Source organism: Lissotriton vulgaris, chromosome 8 (genome assembly GCF_964263255.1).
Source record: "Lissotriton vulgaris chromosome 8, aLisVul1.2, whole genome shotgun sequence".
Taxonomy (NCBI): Eukaryota; Metazoa; Chordata; class Amphibia; order Caudata; family Salamandridae; genus Lissotriton; species Lissotriton vulgaris.
Window position 1 is genome coordinate 526,865,941 of NC_141696.1, and position 12,349 is coordinate 526,878,289.

Below are 12,349 nucleotides of genomic sequence, written 5' to 3' on the forward strand. Positions count from 1 at the left end.
TGGAGATTGGTGCACTGACTCAGCTGTGGTGGATGTTTCTGCCGCTGACAGGCACTGCATCGATTCTTTGGTTGCACAGTGTCGGTGCAAGGAAATTCTTCCCGCACAGTGGTGCTATGTTGGAAAAAACAGGCGCTGGAAAGGCAATGCATGTATTTTCTCCGAATCTTTAGTTCTTGGTAGCTTCCTGGTGCAGGAACAACCTCCAGAGGCCCAGCTATGAAATAGGCACCTCCTGGCAGGTCTGAACTCCCAGCATGGAGTTCTAGGAAGTTGTGGGTAAAGTTGTTGTGTCTCTGAGACTTCAGAACAGGAGGCAAGCATACACTAGCCCATGGAGATTCATCACAGGCAGGTTCACAGCGAAGTTTCAGTCTTAGCCCTCTACTTGGCAGAAGCAGCAACTGCGGGCCAACCCAGCAAAGCACACACAGCAAAGGAGCTGTTTTCTCCTCACAACTCTTCAGCTCTTCTCCTTGGTGCCTCTTGAGTACAGAAATAATCTAAATTTCTGAGGTCAGGGCCCCAATATTTATACCACATTTTCCTTTGAAGTTAGCACAAAGTTCCCCAGGCACACATAAACCCAGGCCAGGTTTCCTACAGGAGGTGGCGACAGCTTTGTGCAAGGCAGCCACAGTCCATTCAAGGACATGCAACAACTTCTCCCTCCACTTTAACTGCAGATAAGGTCTATTCAGCCTGGCTGTGAGTCACCCAGGAAAGGCAAGGCACACCTCAACCCCCCCTTTGTATCTGTCTAGTGTGAATCCCCAGCTCCTGTAACTCCAGAACCAGATGGGGAATACACAAACAAAGTGGCATTTCAAACACTATCTTCATTAAGCAATGTGTTATTAAATTCTGAGTTCAGAGAGCCTAAACTCCTTTTCTCTATCATGTCTCAATGGAAAGTTACACTTGTAAGATGTTATAAAGCAGCGCCCATGATAACCTATGAGACAGACAGACTTTCAAAAGTGAAACACTAAATTGGCAGTATTTTACTATCAGGACATGTAAAACAACCAGTGCATGTCCCACCTTTCACATACACTGCACCCTGACATGTAGTAAAAAGGAAGGTTAGAACTTGGAAAGTGGGTGCACTTGCCAGGTCGACATGGCAATTAAAAACTGCGCACGCAGACACTGCAGTAGCAGGTCTGAGACACATTTACAGGGCTACTCATGTGGGTGGCCCAACCAGTGCTGCAAGTGCTGCAAGCCCACTAGTGCCATTCGATTTACAGGCCCAAGCAACCTCAGTGCACTTTACTAGGGACTTACCTGTAAATCATAATGCCAATCATGGATAACCAATCGGAATCACAATTTACACATAGGGCACTAGCACTTTGGCACTGATCAGCAGTTGTAGTCTGACCGAGGGGCTGTCCGGGACTGCAATCGTAACGAGCATCCTAGTTATTTTACTTCACACAGGTAAAGGTCAAGGCAGAAGGTTACCTAAGACAGGTATGGTAATACTTTACGGGTAAAAGTTTAGTAATACTTAGGTGTTCATTTTAATACGTTAGTGTTAATATGTAATATTTGAAATGTAAAAAAAAATACTATCAATATTAAAATCCCCCCCCCCAAAAAAATTGAAATAAATAGTATTTATGGATTATATTTGAGGGAAATAGGGGTTTTGGGTGGGGAAGTGAATATTAATAATTAAAAGGAATTTATTTAAGTAAAACAAAGTGTATGTTAATATTTTTTTATGATATACAAATATATATTATTGAATTTCTAAAATATTCATGAATTTACAAACATTTAGGGCCACATTACAATGGCAGTTGGGCCGCAACGACAGACAGTTAGCAACGGCTGGCCTTCGATAGACCTTGGGGCCGACTGCTGCATTACAATGTGTGGCGGTCAGCCCACAGCTGTCGGAGGCCAGATCGCTGCCTCCAATAGGATTTAAGATCCTGACGGGATGGCGGTCAGAGCTGCCTCTGACCAAGACGGCGGTGCTCAGTCAGACACTGCCGTCCAGATTTGGATATTCCTCTCTGACAACCTTTACATGGCGGGAACACCGCCATGTAAAGGCTGTCATAAAGTGATATTTGGGGGTAAATGGGACCCCTGTCCTTTTAGGCCACTGTTAAATGGCCCAGGAGGCACATGTGGTGCCCCATGCACCTCAATGCACCGCACAGTGCATTTAGGTGCAGGAAGTGCTCATTTACACGCTGGCTTGTGTTGCAGCCCTTTTCCTGGGCCACAACACAAGCTGCCGTTTAAATGAGCACTTTGCAACCGCCAGTCGAGCTATCAAAATGAGGCCCTTATATGTCAAAATTACATTTTAACACATTATTTGAAAAAATTTAAATGTAATACAAAGATTTAATATTTATATTATTAATTTAAACATAGTCGAAAAATAACACAAAAATGTACAAAAAAAGTAAATAATATAATATATTTTGGAAAAATATAAACATATTTATTGTAATATGTAACATATTTTGGAAACATTTAAAAATGTATTTTTCCATGGTCTATAATTAAGTTCAATGGAGAATATTGTCCTTTAAGTTTTAATTACTTGGACAGGTAGATGGTGTAGTTTGTGGTAGTCAAGTCTTGATTCAGTAATATGTTCTGTGTGCTCTCAAACGTAATCATTATAGTAATGGATGTGAAATGGTGGTCAGCCCTTTTTATATGTGTTTGGTGTGGTAGATGAAAATGTAAACAAAGATATGTGTTGTAATACCCATTTTTCACTCAGTTGTATTGTTTATGTGTTGTTTATTATTTTATTCGTACAAAGAAAACATTTATTTCACTTTCCGTTTTAAAAAGAGAGACATTTTTGATTTGGGAAGGTGAAAGTCAAGGCTTAAAATAAAGGTGGACTATGTGAGAAAGCGATTTTTCAATATTAGTTGTATTGTCCCATGTTTTATTTATGATGTTCATTTGTAGAAGGTGTTTTGAAAGATATTTTTCTGTATATTTTTTGTTGTTATTTCTAGAATTTCTTTTAGTTTTATTTTCATATTTTGTGAATTAAAGTGCATTTCTGTATTTGTTGTACCTGCGTGTTGTAATGGCATGCCTGCTGATGTGCTCAGTGGTAATGGTATGCGCAGTAATGACACTTTTAATAATACTTGTATATATGCGTGGTAGTGTGTTTCGTGATGAAAACTTGTGTTGTAGTAGTTAGTGCGCTGTAAAAACTGCATGGTTTAGCGTGCATTGTGAAGGCTCTTGTTGTTCTGTCATACATCCGAGTGGCAGAGCATATTATGTCTGTCACCCTGAGGGACTACCGCCCACCAAATTTAGAAATCACTGAGGCCCCTGCAGCAACTCCTGGGCCTTCAAAGGAACCACTGTCACAGCAGTTCTTCTGCAGGTAAAAAAAGTTCAATGTACAACTACTGTTAGTTTTTAGGGCTGTTTGTTTAAAAAAAAAAAATAACGAATGAACCCCATGCCCTGGGAGTTTTTCCCTGGCTGACATGGCTATTATTTAATATTTGTCTGTTACCACCAGATTTTTCCTAGTAGTGACGAACAGAGAAAAATGGCCATCACACATCCATTTTAGACCGGATGGGCAGTCTGATGGCTTTATTCCAAATGCCCCTTTTTGTCAGGCCATCAGAGTATGCTTTCCCATAGCACAGCAACCTTGGGCACTTTCATCAGAAAACTGATGTTTCAAATGTAGCTGGTGGACTGGGGTTTGGTGGAGAGGGTAGTCTATCACAATGTCCACCAAACTCTAAATCAGGCTCTAAGATTTTTATCAACTATACTCTCTACAGGACATGTAGCTACAACGAATGTGTTGTAATAGTTTTCGAAAAATCGTATACAGCAGTATCACAAATTCAATATTGACTTCAAATTATAAGAAATAGTGGTTCTCTTATTAAACCGCAGCATTCTATGTTGGGACGAGGCATGAATGATAAGATAAGCATACATATAGCACTGCACAGCCTTACAGTTGCCAGAGTCTCTCTCTATGGGTCGTATACATTCATAATCGACCTATGTCTATGATTTCATTAGACTGGAATTTTTTGAAAATAGATTCATATAATCATGTGAAATTATACTTGCCAGTAAATGCAAATTATATAGGTGTTCGTGTTCTCACTGTCCTTTATGCATACTCCAGTAGATTTTACACATGGCAGACAATCTGTAGAAATACGTTTTGCATAAATGTGCAAAAACCTTTTTCAAACTATGTTTCTCCCTCCATGGGAAAAAATCCCTGTATTGTGTGCCTATTCCTTTCTCATTTCTGGGAATAACGTATTTCTGCTCTTGAATGAAGTAAAGTAGTATTCCAGAATAAAAAAAGGGCCTACATAATGTTATTGAAATATGAAAGCAAACGTACACGTTTCTGGATGTTGGCAGAACATTGGATTGCATAAAGCTTAGGAACCCCTGCTTGCCAGGTTGCAGATTTGCTCCATCAATTTAAAAACTGTCAGATTTTCTCACCTGTCTGCAGGTAGGAATATGCCTTGACCATCATTCTATAACTCAAGATCAAAGACGTTTTGTCTGCAAATCAACGTTTAAATGAGCATTCAGAAACAAAGGGCATATTTACAAGCCCTCATTGCCACCAGACGTCACTTTTAGTGGCGTTCCTGTGGCGTTGTGTGCTTCGCCTTATTTACTTAATGTGGCTTAACGCTGCCTTGTAAATAAGGCACCCTTTCACGCTATACTCAACTTGATAGGGGTGAGCAATGGGTGTTGTGGTGGGTGTTCCGCCGCAACACCCATTGAATTTGACACTGCCCCCTGTATACAAGGGTGGTGTAAATAGGAGGCAGCACCAGAATTAAGAAAAGGCAGCTGAAATTAGCGCCATAGCAGGGGGAAATTCATGGCTGCACCGCATTGTTGTAAGTACGATGCAGCCCTGCATTTTAGAAGTGGTGGAGCGCGGCATTAAGCCAAGAAGGCTAACGCCCAGCTTCTTTGTAAATATATCCCGAAGTACTCTACCACCTATGCATAAGAGCTGTCCATGGAAAGAAACAAATAGCAAAACCTTTGTGTAGCCAGAGTGTTCGGTCGATCTGAGAAATAACTATATTTTGATGGAAAAAAAAGACCTGTTCGTCATTTCAAACAAAACCAATGACCTCTGGCCGTGTAATTGCCGTTACCATTTATTTGTGACCCGGGCATTAATAAATGGGGTGAGTGGCATGTCGGTCTTTTGGTTGCACTTTGAGAGAACTGCTGAGAACTTTGGCTCTCCCCCTGACCTTTATCCAGTCAAGTGGTGCCATTGATAATTGAGGACAGTAGATGGCTGTCCTTCTGCAGTATCCTTGAAGGTCACCGTTGGTAGTGAAGATAGAATTGTTCTCCAAACATTCTTATTTATCAAGGATTTCTGTTACTGACCTAGAATGAGAAAAGACTTCTGAGTCATGTTACTAGGAGTTAGTATTTTGAGAACAGGCAGCAGGACATCTTATACTTTACATAGGACGAATTTAAGAGCAACAAAATATTTAACCGCACCACTAAATTACCCATGGCATGGATATATGTTCAAAAGTGCAACTGGTATGCTCTATGTCCTGACGAGGCCCTCGTGTGCACTGCGCGATACAACTCAAACTATACTTAATTGATGTGTTCTATTAAGGCCTTTTGGGGCTGCTTGGGCTTCCGTTTAGGGGGCACCTGGTCTGGCTATTTAGCATTGACTGTTCCTGGTGGAACATAAACAAGCGTGATTTGTAAGTGTCTGGTCTCACTGAACAAAGAATAGCAACGTAGTTGCAAAAAAAAAGAAACAATAGGAATTGATTTTTTTGTTTTTGACATAAGAAACTTTTATTACAGACTAGGGTGAATGTTTCAGAATAAAGTCATCTGCTCTTGAGCACGACACAATTAAGCCAAATCCCTTTACTTCTCAACCCTTAATTCTCACTGGGCTAAACCATAATGAAGTTGCTAGCAGGAGTTCAAGCAATTAGGAAAGCACAATTAAACACATTTCTTCAAGTGTTTCTTTTAAAGAAAGCCTTGATCCTTTGTTCCAGGTCCCATCAAACGCCCATAGGCAGGAAATCCACACGTATTGTGTCTTCCCTTTCCAATTATTCGAAGGTGATAACATTGCTGAATGTTCTTTAGCAATCGAAAAGCAACCCTGTTTCCGTTTTTTTCCTGCCTGTACTTGAACATTGATGGTGGAGTGCGAACTGTTATGCGATCTACATGTATCTACAGTAAAACACCATCTTCCAAATCGAATTTGATAAAGCAATGAAGGAAACCTAATAAGAACACAATACAGTGGGAAGTAGCGATAAAAGGGACAAACCATACACTTGTTGTAAAATTGACTGCAATAAACACTTTTTTTAGGAGCTATAAATCACTGACTGTGCAAATTCATGTTCTTGGAGGTAAAGTGAAAACATTTAATGGAGTTTATGGTGTTAGATCCAACGTTGATCAGACTTCTACTAAGAAAGTCATGAGAGACACATCAATAACTAAAATGAATTCAAGATGAATGTGGCGTTCATTGTTCGCTATGGTAAAGATTTGGGGGCATATTTATGACCCTCCAGCGCCACCGTAGCTTACGAGATACGAGACCACACTAAGCCACTTTGCGTGGCTTTACATGGCCTCACACAAATGGAGTAAGGAAAGGCAGCGCAAATCGCTGATTTACATTACTCTGTGCTCAGGAGGCATTCCATAGGTGTTGCAGTGGGTGTTCCCCACAACCCACATGGATTTTGATGCTTCCCCAGATTTACATGTCCATGTAACTCTAGGGATGTGCCAAAAACGTTTATGTACCGAGGTGAGGCATGACGAGGAGAAAGGACTTTATTTTTCCTTGTTTATTCCTCTTTCCATGTGTGCTGCATTCGACATAGGCGGTACAAAAGGGGGTGGTGATGGACGGAGCATCTGAATCAATCAAACACTCACGCCCAGTCAAAAGATCTGGGTTTAATCCATCACCGTTCTTTAGCCCACTCTGCCACCCCAGTTCAGACATGGCTATATGCAAATCAGTCTGACCCTGTGCCTCATGGGAACAGTCCAGCCCGAACTGCCAAGCCATGTCTTCCCTGGACCGGAAACAAGCTTCCGAGGACCGGTTTCTGGCATTCCAGCCGTCTTCAGCCCGGCTTGCTTGAATCCTGTGGCAAAGTGAGCAAGGGACTCACATCTGAGCATACCCTGCCACACTTATGGCGGCCAAAAGCGGTACAAAAGGGGGTGGTGATGGACGGAGCATCCGAATCAATCAAACACTCACACCCAGTCAAAAGATCTGGGTTTAATCCATCAACGTTCTTTAGCCCACTCTGCCACCCCAGTTCAGGCATGGCTATATGCAAATCAGTCTGACCCTGTGCCTCATGGGAACAGTCCAGCCCGAACTGCCAAGCCATGTCTTCCCTGGACCGGAAACAAGCTTCCGAGGACCGGTTTCTGGCATTCCAGCCGTCTTCAGCCCGGCTTGCTTGAATCCAGTGGCAAAGTGAGCAAGGGACTCACGTCTGAGCATACCCTGCCACACTTATGGTGGCCAAAAGCGGTACAAAAGGGGGTGGTGATGGACGGAGCATCTGAATCAATCAAACACTCACACCCAGTCAAAAGATGTGGGTTTAATCCATCACCGTTCTTTAGCCCACTCTGCCACCCCAGTTCAGGCATGGCTATATGCAAATCAGTCTGACCCTGTGCCTCATGGGAACAGTCCAGCCCGAACTGCCAAGCCATGTCTTCCCTGGACCGGAAACAAGCTTCCGAGGACCGGTTTCTGGCATTCCAGCCGTCTTCAGCCCGGCTTGCTTGAATCCAGTGGCAAAGTGAGCAAGGGACTCACGTCTGAGCATACCCTGCCACACTTATGGTGGCCAAAAGCGGTACAAAAGGGGGTGGTGATGAACGGAGCATTCTACACAGGGGCATATTTACAAGCCCTGTGCAGAGCTGAAATGTCACTTTTTTGTGATGTTCTTGTGGCACACAGGGTTTAGCCATATCTACAAGGCTACATATAGCGACCCTGCATGGCTTTTCACGGAGTGAGGCAACACATCAAAAGTTGCTGCTTTGCCTCACACTGTGTCGGGGAGGCATGCCATGGGCAATGCAATGGGCGTTCCCATGCAACAACCATAGGTTTTGACACATCCTCAGATTTACAACTTGGCGTGAATCTGGGACTGCATTAAAACCATGCACCACCCCATGGGTGGTGTAATGAGGGGAAATATAATTCTTTCTCCTGGCTTTCTCCTCTTTCTATGTGCTGCAATGAGGAAACACCTCCAGTGATTTTTTTGTGCAGGACGTTGTGCCTTCTTGCATAAAAAGAATTGTGCCAACAGCACAGACACTGTTGCACCATGGTACAAGGGTGCCTGTGTTGGCACATGGCTGCTAATTGTGTGCCGGCGCTGGATGAAAAGGACAGGAATGCACCGTATCTTGTAAATAGGGTGCATTTCTGCACATTCGAATTGGTGTAGGGCAGTGCTGCAAAATGATTTGTGGCGCTGCCCTATGCCAATTCTTTGTAAATATGCTCCATAGAAAGAGGAAAATGTCTTTAGAGCAGGAAGGTGCCCCTTCCTGGACAAAAACAATCCTTCCAACAACAGAGAATCCCTTGCACTATCCTGCAAGGGTGTCTGCGCTGGCGCTAGGCTGCTGCAACGGCACCAGATCTGGTGGAAAGGACAGGAATGCACTATATAGGTTAAATACAGTGCATTCCTGCCCTCTTACTTTGACACAGGGCAGCAAGGTGACTTGCTGTGATGCCCTATGCCAAACCCCATAAATCAGGCTCCTTATACATTACAATTGCCATGCACTATGCACACTCAGCTGCTGGTAATATATTCCTCATTGTGCATTTCAGTTGTGCCTCATATGTATATGTCTTTGATGCTGGGCTCTTAGTAAAATTGTAATTCTTGAACAAGGCTCAAACGACCAGAGACACTTGAATGAACCTGGACTCTGTTCATTCTTGACACGGTTGTTTTGCCCAGTCTGGAAATGACTGAGCATATTGGGGGAAGTAGTGGAGTAGGTCAGTTGTAGGGTTTTTATAATTTACACAAACGTCGTTCTTTATTACAAAGCAAATATAATGACATTAGTTCAGGCATCTACTTTTCCAAGTATACAAGCAAATAATTGTGTTTCTCGGAAGCCAACACTGGATTTATTGCTATGAAATTTTTGCGCCACAGCAGAGATGCTTATCTGATATAGCATGTGCCAAAGAATACAAATCCTCATGAGGAACAACATTCATTTTAAATAATGTACAGTGCAACATATCCTTTTTTTCTGTATCAGTTAGAGGTTCAGGAAATAAAATAGCCCGAGAAATACTGATGTTGCAGCAGGGCTAATGTCACTGTACATAAAAGATATGAGCGGACATGGGTCTTTTAGGGTATTACCAGTTCTACAAGGGTACTGCTAAACAGTATGAGAGTGAGCACGTGACCCTGCCGAGGTGTCGCTCAAATAAGCTAGACTGCGGGCCCGATTCACAGAACTAACTTAAGACAAAATCCTAAACTTACTACTTTTGGTATTCCCAGAAGTTAGGATTTTGTCTTAAGTTTGTCTTAAGGCTGACTTAAGACAGACTTAAGACAAAATCCTAACTTAAGTCTGTCTTAAGTCTGTCTTAAGACAAACTTAAGACAAAATCCTAACTTCTGTGAATACCAAAAGTAGTAAGTTTAGGATTTTGTCTTAAGTTAGTTCTGTGAATCGGGCCCTTCGTTCCCTAAGACAGCCTGTCAAATATGCTCAGTGATGTTCATCTATTTAAGAGCTGTCTATGAGCATGCAGAGGGGGGTCTTCATTGTGCAGGAGAGTGCTCAGAAACCTGGGCTGTTTCTCAATGTGATTGAACTAAGGTAGGTTGCCTATTACTTTCAGATTGCCAATATTACAGGATCATACCATAGACAGTATCAATCTTTTACTTTGCATATACCACTGTGATGTCAGTCTCTACATTCCTTAGGTATGGATAATCTGCTTGTCGTCCTGTCCAATCCAACCAAGAGTCAGAACTGTCTCCAGGAAGAAACAAAAACCTTTCTCACACTCTTTTCCCCTCAAAGAAAGTACTTCTGGATCCTAAGTAATGTTAAAGGATAAGAGGAGAAGATAGTAAAATATTTTGTGTTAACTGTACATACACATTACCAACAACCTCACTACACATTGCTGAGCTTGACAAAATGGACATTACTTGTTTCCGGCATGCAAAGACCGCTCATGCATGGAGTTTTCTATTTGCTGACGGGCAGGAGGAGTTGCTCAGTATGTGGAGGGTGGCCATCACGATTGTCAGGCACGTTGAGACTTTCCATGGCATTACAGGTATGTGAACTCTGGTCATACATGTTGCTGGGCCTATGGATGACGCTAAACCTGTTGCTGGAATTGTGGAGGCTGGCATTAACTGTTGATTGTCATGTGGAGCCTACAATTACCTGTTGGTAGTCATATGGAAACTGGCAACTGGAGCTATTTAACCTGAAAATGGTTGGGGGAGAACGCCAAACCCCTCTGTAAAGTCATCTTTAAATCCTTCTAGTGTTTTGTAAACACTTATACTTCTCACATTTGAGATCAACAAAATTTGTTTTGGATTTCCAATTGTCATTAGAACAGAAGATCATATTTTTGGGAATGGGCTGAAGGGAGCAGTAAATGTGGGCATTGCTCAAATGTATGAAACACCCTATAAGAAATGTGAGTATTAGTTGAAGTGGTGAGGACCCACTTCAAATATTAATCACAGTCCTTGTAAGGGTGAACCACAAAAGTCCCTAACTAAACCTGTGCTTAACCCCTGGTAGCTTGGCACAAAGAAGTCAGGCTCAACTTTTAGGTAATGTGTAAACTATTTATCCAGCACTCAAAAAGTAATAAAATGAAAAAACAACACAAGAAAAATCGCAAACAATTTAGAAAAATAGAGTACATTTTATTAAATAAAATGTCACCAAAACAACAAAAATCCAATAGGTAGAACTGAGATAGGAATTTTTAAAGTGTGAATCAAAAATAGCACCAAACGGCAAGTGTGAGTACCTGGTTGTGCTAGAATTAGTCAAAGTCAAACGTTTAAGAAGACCCCAATTGAGGGGGGAGGATACAATAGCCAGGTTTGTTTCAGTGGAAAGTTTATCTTCGGACTTAAATGGAGAAAAAGTGGTAGTCAACGAGTCGCAGGTGGGGCCAGCTGTAAGCTTCATCTGAAGAGGGGCTCGACAAGGTGGGTTGCTAAAAAGCAGGGTCTTGTTATAGTCGTTGACCAAGGATGGAAAGCTCAGAGTAAGTGAAATCTAAAATTGATGCCCAGGAAGGAGTTGTTGTCAATCGGCTGCTGCTCGGCGAGGATATAGGTGAAGCCCTCTTTGTCCGAGCTTGGAAAATTTTCTAGAAGGTGAGTCCTATTTCTTCAGGGAGGCTGGCAAACTGAGACCGACCAGCAATTTGTATTTGACTGTTGTGGCTTCAACGGTGACCCCGGTCTCCATCAATTCCCGAGGCGGAAATTTGGCTACAAATATTCAAGTCCCAAATGGAGCAGTCCTTCTTCTGAGTCTTCACGGGTCCAGGAGTGTTCTGAGAAGAGACCTGTGGGGTCCACTTTTATGGCCAGTTCCAGCCTGTGGGTGGAAGGTAAGTCTCTGTCTGTTCCCAATATCAGTTCTCATCTGTTCTTCCCATCCCATTCTATTTGGAGCCAGCCTGAATAAAGAGACAAAAGGAAAGCATGCCTATATGACCTTCATCTGCCTGTGGCATAGGAGGAATCCTTTGAATCTCAGAAAGCTGCTCGATACAGCTCCCAGATCATATTTTTAAGAGAGGAGTCCCCCTCCCCACACCCAGAGCACTTTGTCCTCTATCTGGGACCAATACACATCTCACCATAGGGGAGCCATCATGGTTTAGGTGACTGCTGGACACTAGCAGGAAAGCCTTTTGGATTTAGGCAGAAACTCGAAAAAAAAATTGAAAAAAGTAATTCTCAAAATACTAATATAAAATCAGACTTCACCATTAAGTTGCATTGTAAATAACTTTTTAAATGAGACCTTGATATAGTTTTGTAGCTACTCCCCAAGCTGCTCCCAAACTGAATTTACGATTTATTGAATGCAATAGTGTAAACCATTGTTAACCTATGGGTGAGCTAGCCTTGCTACAGTGAAAATGACTTTGGAGGTTGTTTACTACCAGGACATGTAAAACATTATATATACATGTCCTACTTTTTAAATT